The following is a 14,013-nucleotide window of genomic DNA, read 5'->3' as shown; positions in this document are numbered from 1 at the left end:
AAGGAAGCCTGTGTTGAAGTCACCAGCAACCACTCATTCTTTGTTTTTGGTTGCTAAATGGGCCAGTACAGCTTCAAGGTGGTTTATGAACAGATTAAAGTTACCTGCAGGTGATCAATATACACTTAATATTACGCAGGATTTTTTTTATGAAACTCTACTTCTGTGGCACATGCTTCCATATGCTGTTCTAGGCAAACTGTGTGTGGTGTTAAATTTACGACAGTTCCTGATGAATGTGGCAACTCCTACTTTCTACATTTCAGCTCTACAAAAGTGAGATGCTAATCTAAATCCTGTAACACTTAAAAGTTCGATACCAGTGGTCACATGATGTTCAGAGAGGCAAATTATGTCAGCTGGGTTTGAGGACTGTAATTCATCTATGCAGATAATTAATTCACTAATTTTCTCAGCCCTCAGATATTTTGATGCAATAAAGATGGCTGACATTTCACATTGATTGAGTTAAAATTGGTTATAGTTGAAATTTCTGCTGATTGTTGAAAATTCTTAACCAACAGCTGTTTATACTGATGTAATAAGCTAGAATTTTGTTTTTTGGTTTCTTTCTCAATCTGAACATATGTCTCAGTCCTAACATTTCTTAAAACCTGGTTTCTTTCTGTCATCCCTACCCTAAAAAAGGATATTTTCTGAACCCTATAACCACTGGTATTTTATCACTCACGACAGTGCCTCTCCCCTTTAACTTTCCTGCTATTTTCCGAGCCAGTTTACCCTTCCATTTCCTTTTAAAGTGAAGGCCATGCCTAGTATAATCCCACTTATTGAGAGAATCAACAGGAACCACACCAATGTGTGACCCTCCAACTGACATAAGCAGCAGTTCCAACACCAAATTAACTATCCCGGCAGAAGAGTTCAAATGAGGTCAATCTTGGTGCCCAAACTCAACACTAGTATGCTTCGATGCTGATGCAGTCTTTGCCAGGTCACACTCTATATTGTTCCCGGGATGTCTGGTGCACCCACTATATCCACGGTGTCTTCCTTAGTGAAATATTTGCAAAGTGATCTTGAATCATCTGTCGTCTGCTTCAGACCAGCACTAGGTTTTAAAAAAATTGGTGACTTGGTTTTCTGATCCTAATTCATCCCGCAAAAGTTGGCCAATACTTTTTTTTTTTTTTTTAATTCTTACTTTTCAATTTGCTGCTGAAAGTTTGTTGTGCCCTGTCTACGCCTGCAACTGCTTGAGGCTCACCAGCTTCCAACTGAAGCAACAGGTCAAATCTATTTTCCACATTCACTACAAAGCTGCCAGACAAAGTTCTAGGTGTTCCTCCTGTTGCCTGTTGCCACTTCCTATCTCTCTTTATCCTTCTTCCTCCTTAACCTGTCAAGATCTCCCGTGGCCTTGTCTAACTCAGCCTGAAGGACAGCAATTTTCCCCTCCTGTTCTAGTATTTTCCTGCCTCTACTACATATCCTACCACTGATGAGTCTCATTTACTTCCCCTACTCCCACACCACGAGTCACCCACATGGAAAAAACTACAGCACCCGTCACACCAAAGCCCCAGCCTATCAATTCTGTGGCAAGTCAAGCACTTTTCACTCATGATAAAAATAATAGTTTATTAAGAATAAGTCAGGTAAATTACAGATAAACACAAAAATATGATTCCACAAATTTGGCCGATACACAAATATATGTAAACAAAAACAACAATGCAAAGTTTCTGAAACAAGAACTTAACTTTCTGGAAATGTGAGTTAAATAATGAAGAGGTATGCTACAGTTAAATTGCTGGAGAGAGCAAAGAACAATTAAATGAAATTATATAGATTTACTGTGGCAAAATGTAAACAGAAAAAACGACTCACAAGTTAAGCACATATACAGGTGAAATATATTCTGGTAGTGGTGCAGGCATATTTCTGCTTGTGTATCAGCTATTTTCAAGATTAAAGGGAGAATTTTATTTATGGTAGTGAACTGTAATTTTTCGCACAAATTAGGATGTACTTCACACAACTAGCACACCTATGTAGCAGCGTCTGGGGAGCTTCTTAAGTACTTTTCATACTATATATTGCTATGTAAATAACAAGTATAAAGTGGGTAGGTAGGTTGTCGCTTTCAAAGAAAAACATACAGCAATAGTTCCCAAATTTGCAATGAATGAACCAGCTTTAATTTGTTTGCTGGGATGGCTGCCAGAGTCACAATAATACCTTGATAACAGAGACATCTATCAGTGCCTTCAAGAAACCCAAAGTACAGCATATCTTTGAAAGGAGTGCAGCTATAGTGCCTCTCATGACATATATGCAAGTAAAGGCATGTCCCGTTGTTGCTCCAGCCATCTATGATAAGCTTCTGCTACAAGGACAGATGGTTCTTATGTGTAATTTTTGTAGAATCTTGAAGGTATCTCATCAGGTCCTGATGCCTTTCCAGTACAATGAAATTGTAATCATTTTTCTATTCCGCAATTGGTTATCTCAATCTCTGCCATTTTGACATTTGTATGATGACTGAAGGGAGGGACTATGTTTTGCTCTTCCGCAGTGCAATTATTTCGAAATACTGAAGTCAATATTTTGGACTTATTTCTGCTATCTTTCATTTCGGGTTTTTACTCCAATCAGTTGATGAAATTTTACTTTCAAATTCACTGAATGCCTTTCTCATTCCTTACACACTATTCGCTTTCTTCAACTTTTGTTTGTCAGTTAGGTTTTGACTTCACCTGAAAATGTGATGAAACTCTGTTTGTTTACTTGGCAGTCTTCTAACACGGATATTAAACTACTGTGGTCCTTTCCCAACCCTTAACACCTTGCTCGGAACAAGCTCTTCTAACATATATTGAATGATGCCTTTGAATTTTTTTCCATTTGTGCTCTTCATCTTCGTGCTCACCACTGAATATTTGATTCTCACTACTCAGATATTCTGCAATTTGTATCCTGTCACTCTTGCTAACCAATAATATTTTCCTGCCTTTCTTAACATGGATTGTAACACCTGTTGTTATAGTTGCTATCTCAGCCTTATGGTCACTGATACCTTCCGCCATATTAACTGGTTCAATAAGCTCATGTCTGTCTGTTGCTAGGAGGCCTAAGGTGGGAGCTTCTTGAGTTGGTTCTTTAATTAGTCGCTTGAAATAATTTTTGAACAAGACATTCAGCATAATATCAAATGAATCCCTTTCTCTGGTACCAGTTTTGATAGCAGGAATCTCCCAATCTATAGCGGGCAAGTTGAAGTCATGCCCTATTACAACGGCACAATCAGGCAAATTATTAACAATATTCTGCAAGTTCTCTTTGAAGTGCTCTAGGAATACATTCCTGACCCAGGCAGTCTATAAAATCATCCAATTACCAATGTTTGTCTGATATTTGTTGTTTAACTTCACCCAGATTAATTCGCATAAGGAATCCACAATAACCTTTCTAGATATTATGAAGTTCTTTACTGCAATAAAAATGCCACCACCACTGACGACTAACCTATCTTTATGATAAATATTTCAATCTCAACTTGGGATTTTGTAGCTGTTCACCTCAAATTTCAAGCAACTTTCTGTTCTGTATACTATCCACGGCATTGTAACTGTGGCGGATGTAAACTTCAATTTTGGTATGCAGCTAGTCTCTGATCCCAGTGGGAGGTTTCTCTAATGTAAAAAACCTCCATGTGCATGCCATACATACTCTGTATCCTACCAGCCAGTCCCTGTGTGTAGTGCAAGCCTGACCTATGAAGGGCAACCCTACAATTCTCCACCCTGTACCGCAGGTTGGGAAATTCACATCCGATACTATCTCATCTGAGACTCTGGTTTAGACCTTTCACTCTGCTCCAAACCAGATGACTGTGATCAGTGCTGGATATGATGCTACAAATAGCTTAGCCAGCAAACAAAAGGAACCAAGGTTGGCCTCACTACCCAAGGTGCCAGCGTCACTGGTGGCAACATGTGCCACTGTTTGTAGCCAGTTGCGCTCAGTGTGCTCAACAACCACCGATAGAGCCTCACCCCCCCCCCCCCCCTCCCCCACCTCCGCCCCCTGTGCATGTCAGGGATGAGATCACCGGCAAAAATATTGAGTGCACATTGTCATTCTTTCATGCTATTTCCCTGAGGCACTCCATTACCTGCCTAATGTTGGAGCCTCCAAAGACAACCATACCTCACTTGTAAAAAGTGTGCAGGAAAATTGGCCACTGCCACAACAGGAGAGGCACCCAATGCTGGCTGAGAAGTATTATCAGCACTAGGAAGCACCTTGAACCTGTCGCTAATGCACAAGGAGTCAGCTGTGTGGTTCATTCCCTCTTTCATATTTGACCCAATGACATCCGACTCCACCACTGTCTGCCACTCATACTTGGGTGAGGTTGCACTGGTCAGATGCTGTGTATCAGAAGATGCAGTGGCAACCAGGCCACTAGGAGACTCTAATGACACCAAAGGTGTCAGACGTCTTATCACTAGCATTCCATTGCCACCAGAGGTTTGACCAGTAGCCAAAAGCCTGTTGCCATGAGCAATGCAACTTCCAGCTGTTAACAGACAGCAGCCAGTCCTCCTTACATCTGCTCGCAACATGCACATTTCCTAGCACCATCATACTGTGTAAAAAAGATTCAATAAGATCTCAGAACCACAAGAAAAGCAGTTGGGAGTAACTTAGAAAATTGCAGTCTGATTTATTTTTTTGTTTTTCACATACAAGAGATAGTTATCAGTTATGAACTGTGAATTATATGTTAACTTGGGGAAGTGTTTGGACTGAGATGTATTGGGCCATTGCAAGGCAAGGAACAGTGATTGAACTGTGCTAAACTTCCAGTGAATAGTTTATTTTTTATAAACTATGCAAATAGGGCCAGACCAAGAAGACTACTTTAGTGCTGCACATGCGTGTGGCAAGGTGACTAGCTGTCTAGTGTTGGTGGCATTTCAAATGTTTCATGTGGATGCCATGTGATCAACAGAGGCAACGGTCTACAGTGCATGTGTAGCTGTGGCATTGGAGCTCCAGCAGTGGGACTTGGTGATGCATTGTCTGTCCCTTTTTGTTTCATCGTGTAAACAATGAAGGTTATATAATTTTTGTTTCTCCAGAAGTTTTGAATTAGTATCTGAACATTAGGCTTCACCTTTCTAAGAAATTTAATATATTAATTGAGTAGTCTACAAAGTTATTCTTGTTTTAACTCAGAGTAAAGCTAAAATTTGTTTGCCATAGGATTGTTAGTTCCAAGGTATGGTGTGAGGTTTGTTGCAGTTGCTTTCATGTGGGTGACTGTAGCGGTGTGGGAATTGGGGAAATAAACAAGGCTCATGGTTGTGTAGGATTTGCTGTAGAGACAGGAAGATAGTGGAACAAGAAGAGAAGATTGCTGCCCTTCAGGTAGAACTATATAAAGTGAAACAAGATGTGGAAAGATAAAGGGGGGAGAAGGGAAAAGAGAGGTGGAAAGTGACAGTAGGTTATAGAAGAAATAGGAATAGGATGCTCTCAGACAGTGTGGTTGTGAATGTGGGAAACTCGTCCGATCTGTTGTCACAGTTGGAAACTGATGAGCCACAAATAGATGTATGAGTAGACAGGACACAACAAACATTCAAAAAGAGTTTGAAAAGTAAGAAGTCAGAAAAGGCTGTGAAGAAGAAGAAAGTTTTGTTGTTAGATAGCTCACATGGTAGAAGTGTTGGTCAAATGTTGCAGGATGAACTAGGGTCAGGTTACCAGGTCACAAGCTTTTTTAAACCTGGTGCAAGTCTGGGTCAGGTGATAAAGGATGTAGGTTCACTCTGTAAAGACCTCATAAAGGAAGACACCATGGGTGGGGTAGGAAACAGCATAGATAGGAACCCTAATTATTCAATTGAGAGTGAACTGGTAAAGGTAGCTTCAGCAACGAGACATACTGGTGTTGGGATTGTGTCTGTTCTGAGGTGCCATGACCGGCCTCACTTAAACTCTCCTGTTAGGCAAGTTAATTTAGACATGGAACGGCTGCTTGGATCAGATATGGGGTCTCATATCGGTGTGGTTCCTGTTGACACTATCAGCAGATGGGGCTATACTAGGTATGGACTTCACCTCAACAAGAAAGGCAAGGGAAAACTTTTTGGGCTAATAACAGGTAACTTAAGGGGGGGGGGGGGGGGCTGTCACAAGTGGAAAATTACCAGTGGCTACAAGTGACAGATCAGCAGTTTTTGTAGGGTAGGGAGGGTAGAAACAAAAGATGCTCAGAGACATTCTGAAAATGACATTCACATTGATAAAACAGGCAGCCAGAAAGCAATGTTTAATGTACACAATTCATGCAGACAGCCTCTGATTGAAACTGAATATACTCAAAAATTGGCAAGAAAATTAGGTTCATCCAGTTGTAATTCAGCCAGTGCACAAAATCAGTTATCACTATTGCATCAGAATATCCAAGGACTAAGGGGTAAGCTTAATGAGTTGCTTGTTTATGTTGAACAATTAGAGTTGAGCAAACCAGTTGATATAATCTGACTCTCTGAACATCATGTGACCACTGGTATAGAGACATGTTAAATGTTACAGGATTCAAGTTAGCTTCTTATTTCTGTAGAGAAAATATGGAGAAAGGAGGAATTGCCATATTTGTCAGAAACTGTTTTGATTTCAAAAATATTGACATTAATAAATTTTGCACTTAGAAGCTTGTGCAACAGTAGTAGTATATCATAATAAGTCCTTAATACTAGTAGGTTTATACATGTCACCTTCAAGAAATTTTAACCTCTCTTAAGAAATCTGGAGGCTCTGCTGTCCTATCTCATAGTAAAAAACAAGGAAATAGTGGTTGCTGGGGATGTTAATGTGGATTTATTGAAAAGCTCTGTCATTGAACTGTTATTGCAGTCAGTGACACTATAATTTAATTCAGTTCCTACTGTGAACTTTGCTTCTAGGATATGTAAACGCTCTGAGACTGCTATTGATAATATCTTTGTACTAGACAAATCTAGGGAAAAAAGTCATATCACAAAACCAATAAATAGTAAATGGGCTATCTGATCATGACATGCAGCATCTTGTGTTAAATGTTTAAACTTGTCAGGATAAAAAATATATTAAATCTGAGTTCAAGAGGGTAATAAATAAGTAAAAAATTGAGAACTTCAGGAAATTACTCAAAGACATGAACTGGATAGATGTTTACAATACGTCTCATTCAAATGGAAAATATGAAGATTCATTAATAAAGTTGCCTCCACTTTTGAAAATTGTTTTCCCCTACAGGTAACTCAAATCACACAGAAGTCAAAAAACAAACTATGGATTACACAAGGAATGAAGATACTATGTAGGACAAAAAGGAGACTGTATGTACTATCCAGGAACAGCTCTGATGTTAGAATTGTAATGTATTACAAAGAATACTGCAGAATATTCAAGCAAGTAATCCAAAAATTGAAGCAGCTTTATTATGAGAAAAAGATAATTACATCAGGTACCAAAATAAAAACTGTATAGGATATTGTGAAGACAGAGACAGATGGGGCCAAACAGGAAGATGAACAGATAGCTCTAAAAATAAATGAGACTTTGGTAACAAGTACATGTAGTGTTGCAAACCTTTTAACCAAATACTTCATTTCTGTTACTAACAGCTTGGGGTTATCAGGTTTGGTGATCTTTAAAAATAACTTCAGTAAAATGGAAATGACACTCATGTCTCCCAAAGAAGCAGCATCCATCATAAAATCCTTAAAATCTGAAGTACTCCAGTGGGTATAATAACAAATCAACAAAGTTTATCAGAGTGCTCATGCAAGTTGAGTTCTATCCTAAGTTATTTGTGTAATCAATCTCTTATCAGTGGAACATTTCCAGACTGGCTAAAATATGCTGAAGTTAATCATCTTTACAAGAAGGGAGATAAAGAGATACCATCAAACTATCGACCAATTTCACTTTTGTTGGCTTTCTCAAAAACATTTGAAAAGGTTGTGTTCAAGCATCTCCTTGAGCATCTGACTGTAAATAATATATTGTCCAAGTCACTGTTTGGATTTCTTAAGGGTTCTGATATAGAGAAAGCTATTTACACTTACAGTGAGAATGTACTTAATTCATTAGATAATAAATTATAGGCTACTGGCACTTCTGTGACCTGTCAGAAGCATTTGACTGTGTGAACCACAGCATTATCTTAAGTAAATTAGTATATTATGGTGTCACCGGCAGTTCTGTGAAATGGTTTGAGACTTATCTGTCTAACAGGAAACAAAGGGTGTCGTTGCAAATTACCTATGCAGTATGCAGTCAGTCTTCATCTGACTGGGAATTAATTACATGTGGTGTTTCTCAAGGTTCTGTCTTGGGTCCATTGTTTTTTCTTGTGTACATTAATGACCTCTCATCTGTTACAATGGCAAGATGCTAAGTTTGTTTTGTTTGCAGATGATACAAGCACTGCAATAAGTTGGAAGTCAAGTACAGATTTCAAAATAGCTGCTACTCAAATTTTCACTGACATTAATAAGTGGTTTAAAGCTAATTCACTGTCATTAAACTTTGAGAAGAGCCACTATATGCAGTTCAGAACCTGTAAGAGATTTTCTTCCAGCATAACACATGAATACATGCAGATCGGAGAGGTTGACAGTGTTAAATTTTTCAGATTACAACTCAATAATAAATTCAGTTGGGAAGGACATTGCACAGAATTGCTTAAGCGCCTAAACAGATCTGTATTTCTCGTGAGAATGATGTGAGATGTAGGATATATAAGCATAAAAAAACTTGCATACTTTGCTTACTTTCATGCTATTCATGCTATTCTGGGGCAACTCATCAAACTGAGCAAAACTTTTTAGGGTGCAAAAGCATGTGATAAGAATCTTTTGTGGTGTAAATTCAAGGACATCTTGTAGAAACCTGTTGAAGGAACTTCATATTCTAACCACTGCTTCTCAGTATATTTATTCCTTAATGGAATTTGTTGCAAGTATTACATCTCTATTTCCAACCAATAGCTCAATACATAGTATCAATACTGCAAATAAGAACAATCTACATAAAGACCTAAAACCACTTAATTTGGTCCAAGAAGGGGTCCAATATTCAGGAACACACATTTTCAATAAATTGCCAGCAACCATTAAAAACTTGGTTTCAAATAAAGAGTTTGAAAGACTGTCTTGATAGGCAACTCCTCCTCCTCCATAGATGAATATCTTAACAGAGACTGTTAAGCCAGCTTAAGTAAAAATATCTAGATTCCAGTTTTGACAACACTTGACCACAACAATCAACATTAGATATTTTGTGTATGATAGATTTATTAATAGCGCATAGTTCCATTCTGATAGCATGCTAATTCTATAAATATTAGCTGTTCCTGTTTACTGCATTGTATTAACCTATTTTGACTATCACCCAATGATCGGGGTAGTAATTCAAATGTTTTGTGTTTTATGTCATACATTTTATTACGTACTACATTTGACAGATAACTTTGCGTTTCCATCTACATTGTTGACACTTCAAACCAGTCCTATCTGCAGATGACACCATTGTATTGATTGAACATGGAAATAGAAACACTCTTAGGCTGTATGCTGAAGTCACAAATGAAAAGATTTCAGAGTGGTTTGTGAGGAATAAGCTACTGATTAACCCTTAAAGAAAGAAAGAAAAACACCACTATACAATGCCACACACAACAAAATTAAAAATCCATTAAAACCAAATATTTCTTTGGAAAACCAAAAAATTAAGTGTCACTGAAACAAAATTGCTTTGTTTACTTACAAGACAATCTGAAATGGAATTCCCATATCACATTCTTAAATTCTAAACTATCTAAAATGACCTATGATATGAGAATTATATGGAACAACACAAGTGCTGAGGGAGAGAGGTGTATTATGCACACATGCTTTCCCTTTTGAGTTATGACATCATATTCTTGAGAAATTCCCCTCACAGCATAACAACTTTCCAGAAACAAAAAAATATTATGAGGATAATGAAAAATGCAAACAGCTAAAAATCATGCAAAATACGATTGGCTGGTGACTAGCCCCTACCCCTCAACTCTCTGAAACATCAAACACAATGTCATTTCAGTCAGAGAATAGATCAGTAGTGGTACAAAATAAATACATAAATTAAGTTGAAGAAACATACCTTAATTTTTGATGGCAAATGTATTCGTCCTCAGATCATTCCTGCATACGAACTCGTCACACGCCATCAAGATCAAGTTTCATCGATTCATCTCTATGGGCATTGAGAAGGGCAATGGCATTAAGACAATTCTGCCTCATTATAGAACGAAGATATGTTTTCACTCTCCACAGACAAAAAAACAATCACTCAGCGGTGCGGGATGTTACCGGAATCATCAGCACTACATGTATGAATTTCACTAGTTCAGGCAGTAGGTGAAACTAATATTCGCAGAACCACTACTGTGGATAATCTCATGAAACATGCTTTGGTGGAGAATCTAGAGTTCTTTGTCTATATCTGATAAAATATCGAATGAGTGTTTGTTATCACCAAGAAGAAATTGTTCACTTTGATTTACAAACATGAATGATTGAGTTTTGAACCATGATTCAAAGAAGCTGATGGATGTATCCATTGTTTCATAATACAATCTTCTATATTAGTCGCATACTTCAGTGAATGTTTCTACAGATGAATTGATGGAGTCATCGTATTTCTTAGGGACTTTTCTTCTATGGGGTAATTTTGGGGAGTCAACATCCATATCTTGACATTTGGAAGTTACTTCGCCCCAGAATGAGTCATAATTGTTTCTCATAAATTTAATGGAAGTTACAAGAGTGGAAATCATATTGGCCTCCTCTAAGTGTAGGGATTTCCTCTGTAGTGCTATGTTTACAGTATCAATGTGACCAAACAGTTTTACCAAAAGTAATAACATGAAAAAGAAATCATATGTCTGCGTATTAATCAAAAAGCCATTTGCTTGGCCCCAGTGTCTGAATTGTCATTTGTTGAAACATTTAGAAAAAATTCCTGAAGTTCTGTATAGTTGGACAAAACTGAAGACATTGCCAAGTATCTTATGACCCACCTTGTAGGAAAGAGTGGTTTCAAATTTGTAAAGGCGTCTGCCTTCAGGTGAGCAAAAAGATCTAATCTTTTAGGTGAATCTCTCGCAAAATGTATTAAGTCCTTCATAACATTCAATGCATTTTGACATTCTGGAACTGCTTTCACAGTGTCTTGTAGTGTTAGATTTAACAGTGTGCAAGGCAGTGCACAAACATAGCTCTCTTCTCCATTTCCATAAACTTTGCCTGGACACTATTATATAATCTGGCCATGTTAGCTGAACCGTCAAAGCATTGGCCCTTACAATTAGATGTAGGCAAATCAAATCGTCTTAAAATGCCAATAATAATACCAAACAGAGCCTTAGCTGTGGTACTTTGTATTGAGTACAGCCCTAAAAAATATTCTTCTATCTCTAGCGAAGCATCAATCAATCTTATACAGATAATAAATTGCTCTTTGGTGGCTATGTCTGTTGTTTCTTCTGCTATTATTGTAAAATACTCTGCAGTCTTCATATCCTCCAATAATTTTCTAAGAAGTGTATGACTTAAAATGGCCAAAATGTCAGTTTGCACATAATGGGATGTCCATTTGTAAGTTTCGTGCTGTAGCCATATTAAAAGTAGCTGGTTATGTTCACATTGAAGGCATAATAAATTATCAAAGTTACTTGTTTCGTCAGTATGCCTATGTGTTGCAAGCCCCTACGCTGCTAAATAATGGAGGGAAGATATGATTTTTAGTAAACAAGCTCGGTTTTCTTTCATTTGTGTCAGTTTTTCTTTGGAAATCTGACTAAATACATTGACATTCGATTTTAAGGATTTGAATATCAGTACAGCTTCTCTGTGGCAGCCCAATGCTTTATGCGCTTTCAACTTTTCTACCCCTTTCTACCAGTTTGAAAAACCAGTTTCCATGAAAGTTTTTTCCATTTTGTGATAAAACTGAAAACGATTTTCTTCAAACATTTGTCAGCAAATTTTGCAAAAAATAACATCTTTTACCTTATTGTAATCGATCCATGCAACTTGCTGTTTCCAAAAGGGCTGATAACAGTGTTGTTTTTTTCCGGGAAGATTGTTTTTTGCCACCGCCACAGTTCCGTCACTATCTGTGTCTTTGTTGTCACACCCAGCTCCACTAACACTGGGTCTAACTTCACCATCGCTAACATTTGCCACATTGTCACATTTCTTCCTAATTATAAACTTGTCCATTTTAAACTGGACAGTAAGGGACGAATGATTAATAACTGAACCGAGTCACAGTAAGACTAACTGACCATTGGCGATGCCCAGCTCTGGAATATTTACGTTCACTGCCAACATTAGCTGCGGCCTGCGTAACAGTACTATGCGCCTAACAAGAAGTAGCCATGTAACAATAGTGTTGATTATAGTCAAGGCCGGCTCTAGGGAGAATTTACAAAAGTGAATGAAGAGTCTTTAACGTTACCTAGTCCTCCTATCCATTGCCATCAAATTCAGCATCACTATTGCTCATTAGTTTGTTTTACAAGCTGCCAGCAGGCTGCTGTGGGAGGAAGTGGAGCTCGTCCTAGCAGCCAAAGTGCTGCTAGCTCATGGTGAGCTTTTGTTCCCCACATATCTACGTACAGTAAAAGTGTGCGAATAGTACAGATACAGGGGACAAACCCCGTCACAACAGTTCGTCATATGCAGAGGTTGGAGGAGTAGCAGAAAGGATTACGCAATAGCTCGTAAAATTGGTATTTTTTTCGTACATAATAATTACATACTATTATGGAAAAATATATGTGCAAGTTTTAACAAATTTCCCACTAAAAAATGAGGAACGGGAGGCTCCTACTTTTAACTATTGTGGGGGGGGGGGGGCACAAAGTACCTTGCCCTCCCCCCCCCTCCCCCTCCTCAAGTCGGCGACACTGCCCATGAGAATTATCTCATTTTTTGGGTCTATGGAAAGAACATTAAATCTAATCTAATCTAATCTAATCTCAAGGATTTGCCACCATAATACTATTGCAGAATTGTGGGAGAGGGGAATGGTGGTGTCATATTGCAATGTTATTTACACACATTGTGCCTTCTAAAATTTTGCTGAAAAGACTGCAAACACATCGTTATTTGCACTTAACATACCATGTGAACAGAAAATGCTTAGCATAACTTATGCTTTTGGGTGCCTCACAAAACTAACTGAACACAATTACACAGAGACACACTTCTCATTATTTGCTTAATGTACTACTGTCTATTCTTTGAGTTTTACACAACATTATATCTTTTTATATGCTTGTGACCTATCCAATTTGTGAGATATTTTTATCTTGCATAATTGTTCGACAATATTAGGAAGAGGATAGACTGCTACTCACCATATAGTGGAACTGTCGAGTCTCAGACAGACACAACAAGAAGATTGCTGAACAAGTAAGATTTCAACAAAAAAGGCTTTTTCTGAATTAGAGAAACACACACACACATACATTCACGCAAATGCAACTCCCAAACACATGACCACTCTCTGGCTGCCTAGGTCAGCCAGTGTGTGTGGTCATGTGTGTGTGAGTTATATTTGTGTAAATATGTGTGTGTGTTTGGAAGGGGCGGGAGAGGGGGGATGTTTAATTCTGAAGAAGGCTTTTGGGCTGAAAGCTTACTTGTTTAGCGGTCTTTTTGTTGTGCTTGTCTGAAACTCAACATTTCCATTATGTGGTGAGTAGCAGTCTATCCTTTTTATAATAACATCATTATTCCATCCTGGATTTTCCATTGCCTGACATTTTTATATCTATAATCATATACCTGTTTGCATATCAGTAGTCAAAATCAGTCTGAGTCGAAGTTGTAAACAGCTGCAATTTTTAACATGTGAATGAATTGGAGTGTTGTTTTAAAATGTAGTAAATCTATGGATCCCATTTGGCTGACAGTGGTTTTTTATCCAAATGGG

At 38.0% G+C, this 14,013-nt stretch overlaps 1 protein-coding gene across 1 annotated transcript in view; it reads right to left on the bottom strand.

Annotated features, from left to right (window-relative positions):
* Positions 1 to 1,137: 1,137 nt before the first annotated feature.
* Positions 1,138 to 14,013, bottom strand: part of LOC126281356 (small conductance calcium-activated potassium channel protein) — a 1,755,063-nt gene continuing 1,742,187 nt past the window's right edge. The window contains exon 12 of the mRNA XM_049980265.1: positions 1,138 to 1,160. The gene's annotated coding sequence lies outside the window, so the exon portion shown is untranslated. The remainder of the gene's footprint in view (positions 1,161 to 14,013) is intronic.

The sequence above is a fragment of the Schistocerca gregaria genome, chromosome 7, assembly GCF_023897955.1.
Source record: "Schistocerca gregaria isolate iqSchGreg1 chromosome 7, iqSchGreg1.2, whole genome shotgun sequence".
In the NCBI taxonomy this organism is placed as follows: domain Eukaryota; kingdom Metazoa; phylum Arthropoda; class Insecta; order Orthoptera; family Acrididae; genus Schistocerca; species Schistocerca gregaria.
This window is presented reverse-complemented; position numbering and strand designations above follow the sequence as displayed.